Below are 6,000 nucleotides of genomic sequence, written 5' to 3'. Positions count from 1 at the left end.
CCGGAAAGATTATTCAAAAGAAAATCGAATTACACAAGTCGTGTCGCAATTTTTTCTTTACGATGAACATCGAACCACGATCATCTCCGGTAATACGTTTATATTCTTACGTCTGTCCTATCTTCGAATAATTAATTTCTTCCGGGAATATTTTATAGTCGATGAATTATTACTCTTTCTATTGAAATATGCCAAATTTGGGACGTGTATCGTGACAGGTTAGAAAGAAATCTATCGTTCTAAGAATACACGTGTTATCTGATTTGGCTGAATTATTAACGGGGACAGTTATTTGACACGTTGAAGATCGATAAAAGTATAATTTGGAAATAACCGTCCATAGACAAATGGAAAGTAGATATCGCTCGGTGGAGGAGAAGGCTCCGATTCAAAAGTACGAAAATGGGCTGACGACTGCGAGGGGTTGAACGGCCGATATTCGCATCACGCATTTAATGCGTCGTTCATGGCATTAGCGTAGCTGTCCCTCTTACGCGTATCGATGGTACTTTATTAAGCAGATATCCTACCGGGCCTTCCGAGTGTTCCGACTAAGCTTAAACGAAACTATACATTTGTCTCGATCGGTTAAATCTTCGTTTTTCTCACTTCTATTTGGAAATTCGACTAATTTCCATGTACATCTAGCGTGTATCCAAGAGAGGGCGATTCATTGGTTGGAATACTAGAGACGTCATCGCCGTTTATGTTCAAATATCATGCGCATAAAGATCAATAATATAAACTATCTGCGTTCACGATGGCGAAGGTAGGTAGGTCGCTGTACGGGAATATTTGTACGATTTTGTATCATGCGACGAATGTTAATCCATTTCGACAAGACTCGACGCTGCGACACAGAAAACTACGAGAGGTTAACGGTCTCTGAAAGTTTTATAAAATATATCAGGTCTCTTTGACTTTGAAACCAGATTTTGAAACTTTGATTAACGATTTAAACGTTGTTTATTGGTAAATTCGTAAATTCGTAAATTCGTGCGCTATGACAAACTCTAAAATACTTTTTAATAGCTAGAAATAATAATTTAGTGTTAAATTATTCGCAATTGACACTTAGCTGTTTAAACGTTAACAACGACGATACGAGTACTATATACACGAGAAAATGAAATTCTACGAAACGTCGTAATCGCGAATTATCGTGCGTCGTGCTCCGGATTGATTAAAGGTAGGCAGGATTCGGCCACGCGATTCACCTCGATCTCTCGTTTTAATCGATACGTTATCGGCCAGCGAGAAAGAGGTAAGTCGAAAGTTTTTGCAACGAGGTCCGACGTAAAAGTCAAAGTGTCGGCCGGTTCCCATTCCAAAGCGTTCGATCGGACGCTTAAACGTGCCATCTTAGCCGGACTTTTCAAACTCCGTGAGAGACAGCAACGGAAGGTACAAGCAGCTGGATGGTCGCGTTCGTCTAGGTATCTCGTAGGACGTAGAACGCAAGAGACGAAAGATGGTCGACGACGGAGAAGCGGAGAAGCGGAGAAGCAGAGAGGAAGAGAGAGCGACAAGGGGAGATCCGTTACTGTCAAACAGTGGCGGCCGTCGGTGCCGCTTCTACCCAAGCACCTTGTGCACGTGAATCAATAGCATTAACCCATTCCATCGTATCAAAAGGGGTGAGGTGGGTGGCCCGTTGGGCGAAGGAGGAGAGGGTGCAAAGGGGTGGCAATAGTAACAATCCTGAGGTATTTAGCCGCTCGCCCCCAGGACAGCGAGGCAGCCAAGATACCGCTAAGACCGTCCGCGTACTGTGTAGCATCCATCCCATCGCGCAGACCCCTTTCTCCTTCTCCGTTTCTCCGTTTCTCCGGCTCCCTCTTTATCCCTCTATCGGTATCTGCTTCTATCTGCTCGTTCCTCGTTTCACCCTCTTCCATCCCCGAATGTATCGTGGTGTACTCTCATACGGACTCGATCTCGCCGTGGTTCTTGAACCGTGTGTTAGATGCGCGCAAGTGTGTCCATACCGGGTGATCAGCCGGAAAGCCTCGCTTCGCAGCCAGGTCGACGCTTCCGAATTCACCAAACCGCCATCGGTATTATCAAAATCTTCGACAGGACTTACAACAGGCTTGTTTCGCCTAATTTTCTGCGCCACGCTCGCTACTATCGACCGATACGTTCCACCGATGAAAATCTGCCGGACGCTGACCAGGCTATGTTAAGAATGAAATATATGTATGCAAATGTATATATATATATATGTTATATACGAATAAGAACAAGAAACGTAGCGAATGCGACGTACAATGAGGAGGTGTATTACAACGTTGTTCGAACAAGATATCGTTTATTTTTCTCGGAAACAAATGTATTTATGCCACTGTAATCAAATCGTTGACTCGTTAGCGCTATATCGTTCGCCTTTGCTACCGATTACCTTGATAACAAGATTTTTACAGGCGATAGGTTGTTTCTAGAAATCGAATCGCGTCGTCCAATGAAACGACGATGAGACGAGCACAAAGACGATCGTTTAGTCAATGAACAGCATGCCTCATCCATAATCCTGAAAATCAAGGCGATCGTGCAGAATGTCGACAGCGACGACTGCTTCTGATCTTTTCATTAGTCGAGCACAGCGTCGCGTCGCGCTTTCGTTATCGTCCCGGCGGGCGATATTTACGTGTAATTTTTTGTATTACGGTTAGTTCGATTCGCGAGGGAAAAAATAAGGAGAACACGGGCACGGGGATGAGGGAAAAAGGAAGGGAGACGGGAAACAAAACGAAAACAGGAGAAAGAAAGGAAGCAAGGAAAAATGTGAACGAGGCTGGGAAGAATGGCATTAATGCAGCGATCTGTGCAGTCTGGTAGAGCGGCGTTTCTGACTGTTGGTGCCGCAATACGCTCGCTTTGGTGCGGCCAGTAGAAGCGTGCTAGTCGCTTTTGGATTTAACCAAGACCTTCCTTGTTCTAGCGAAGCGGAGCCCGGCAGAGCCCAGTAGAGCCCAGTAGAGCGCAGTAAAATTCGCCGAGCATTCGGCTCGAGTAAACCACTCGAGTATGACATGAATTTTTTTGCCTCTCCTCCTTCTCTCTTCATCCTCCTCGTCCTTCTCCACCTCCGCTACTATGCGTACACTTCCACCGAAAATATCGCACGGGGCACCGCTTTTTTCCCTCGTCGATGCTTCTCGCTATTTTCTCCGCCCAGCTAAACGCTGAAAATTAATTCACTCTGTTAATTTCTATTCTTCGCGTATAATCTCTCGTAGAAATTGATAGGTTGTATCCCCGTTACGTTGACACCGAAGCTACGTCATCTTGTGTCACTTACCGATATTCGTTAGTCTCGGGTTTTTCATCTACCTACTCTAGACTCTAGTATTTTGATGGATTTACGATAAGAGATTAACGGCGAACCAACGACCAGAAGCACTGCTACTTCACTATCGTTGTATCCGTAAATGTAAATTGTATGTCACGAAATTTAGAACCTTTTTATAATTAATGCTGTGTCAGTCCTTCTTTCGCAATGAACGCGTAGCACATACGCGTGAATTTTGATCTTATTAACTGCTTCGAACACTTTCGATATTTCATGACAAATCGATACAATTAAAGAATATCGCGATAAAGAAACTGGGACTGAAACGATGGCGCAGTTACGTTATAGCCGGGAAATCGAAACATCTTGACCGAAACGTCGTTTGAAAACTGTACGGATGATAATAATGGACGGATGATGGGAAGGCAGACGATCTGAATTTGCAGGAGACGGTCGATGATGCCGGATGTGGACTGCGGTCTGTGTCATGCATCAGCAATTCACATCTCTTTCGCAGTTTCGTTGTTTGTGTCAAGGCAATCCTGGAATCCCACGTCCACTAAATCCATTGGCATTACCAAGAGTGCTTCGACATTCGTCCTATTCCGGAAATGCCTTTTTACTATTTTGCACGTGAACGATCGTTTTTCATCGTTTCCCGTAACACTTTGTAGCCTTCGTCGCCTCTTCCGCTGCGCTGCGAGTTTTATCGTCCAGCGTTTTTGTTCTTCGTCTGTAACGAGCCGATCGAACGTTCTTCGAAGCGAACGAATCGAAATTCACGCACAACCGAAAGCAGTAACTCGTATTCGCTTTGCCTTTGGTGTTCGGCGTAGAATTTAACGATACGTAGCATTGAAATATACGTAATGTCGAGATGTAATATGATTATCCGAAGAGAACAAGATGAATAGCATGGAACGATTTTATCGGTTCTTTCACGCATACAAGCTTTTGGCGCTACAGAGTGTAACACAGAACTTAATATAGAATAATATCCTTCATCGTACGAGATATATGTAACAATTAATTCGCGTAACAATAATTAACGTAACATTCGCCATTTCATAGCGTACGATAATACTGGAGCGCGATTAACAATCGAACTAAGGTATTTCATAAGCGCGTGAAAATGAAAAATGCGATTTACATAAACGTAAATTACGTGGATGTCGATGACGGACGATGAAAGACGACCGGCGTGTAAGGAAATAACGACTCTCGTGTCCTGCGAATCAATTTCGCGTCGATAAGAAGGAATGTTATCTGCGGGTATTAATTAATTTGTTAGAATTTCATCTCGAAATTAAGATTAATAATCTGTGGAAGACACGATGTTTGTGTTGAAATAATATTATGTGATATTTATTAAACAAAAATTACAGGAAATATAAATGAGCGTTATGGAATGTTCACAGTTGGCTAGTTATTCTCAGACTAACCGACTTACTAACCCATGGCTCTTGAAAAGGTTTTGAAGCCCATTTTCTATGCAGTAAAGAGTGTGACCTGAGTAGATGTCTGTGTGACGTCACGTGCCACGGAACCTTCCAGCTGCTTCTCGATACAAAGCGCTATGCCGTGCCCAATGTTCCATCCGTATCCTTAAGCTTCTTCCGTCGAATTCTCGGAAGAGCGTGCACGCGCCAGCCGCCACGGTACATCTCACGAACTCACGCTAGTGGGGATATGGCTGGACAACGAAGGGAAGAATCCGTTCGATCAATCATCTCATCTGTATGCGATTAATATCGTTGTATTCCAACATAATTCTCGGTATTTTAATAATTATGTTCTACTGTCCGGACGTGAAAGGAGAAAAAGGGAAGAGAGAAAGGAAGAAAGAAGGAAAGAAAAGAAACGGTTCCGTGAAACACGAACGTCTCTATCGAATTATTCTCGGCAGATCGCAGATCGGTGATGCGAGCTTGTACGTTTGTAAGTGTAACGAAATCTGGCCGGTTAAACGAGTCGAGCAGTGAAATCGAAGTCGAGGAGGAGGTCGAGAAGGTTAATGGTGTACGCATACGTTAAATGTGTAATGGTTAGCACGTAAGCCCGTAGGGCTGCCAGTGCGGAGTCCACACCGGGGGTGAAATTACACGCGAGGCGTCGAGCCAGGCACGCGAGGAAACGTTCGCGTGCGTTCGTTCTTCGCACATGTACGAATTAAAAAATCCGGGCCGTGCTTTAATCTCTTCTTACACCCCTGGTCCTCTTAGCCAGCTACCTCGATAATTCGGCGGATTTCCATCGACCAAGTGCCGCGTACGATTATTACACGTGGTCGTCGGTCGAGTATATTCCGAGATTTACTTCGCGGAAATATGTTACGTGGACGATCCGAATGCGTGCGGAGGACAGGTAAGACTCGTTACGAGCTACGGCGAGAAGGTTACCTAAGAGGTATTTCTGTTCCACGTATAAAGTAGATGGAACAAAATCTCAATTATCTCGCGTAACAAAATGTTGCGTTTTCCAACATCCTCGGTTGTAACGTTCCGAGGGATTTTAAGAGCGCTTCAACGAGTCCGTGTAATTTTGTAATTTCCTTAAACGTTTCGTTATTTATATTGCCTATTTATAATTCTTTCGTTTAACGTATCTACTTGATTCGCGGCAACTCTTACGGTTAAACGCTTATATCTAACAAATTTCCACGTGTACCGCAAGCACAGTAAAAAGTAGCTCGAAACGAATATATGGCG

At 44.0% G+C, this 6,000-nt stretch overlaps 1 long non-coding RNA gene across 2 annotated transcripts in view; it reads right to left on the bottom strand.

The window, feature by feature from the left end:
* Positions 1–2,311: 2,311 nt before the first annotated feature.
* Positions 2,312–6,000, bottom strand: part of LOC117210444 — a 52,579-nt gene continuing 48,890 nt past the window's right edge. For both annotated transcript variants that reach the window (XR_004488105.1, XR_004488104.1), the window contains exon 3: positions 2,312–3,185. This is a non-coding gene — a long non-coding RNA (uncharacterized LOC117210444). The remainder of the gene's footprint in view (positions 3,186–6,000) is intronic.

Source organism: Bombus bifarius, unplaced genomic scaffold (genome assembly GCF_011952205.1).
Source record: "Bombus bifarius isolate JDL3187 unplaced genomic scaffold, Bbif_JDL3187 scf7180000008203, whole genome shotgun sequence".
NCBI classification, from domain to species: Eukaryota; Metazoa; Arthropoda; class Insecta; order Hymenoptera; family Apidae; genus Bombus; species Bombus bifarius.
The sequence above is the reverse complement of the archived record's forward strand: the minus strand, read 5'-3'. Positions and strand labels throughout refer to the sequence as shown.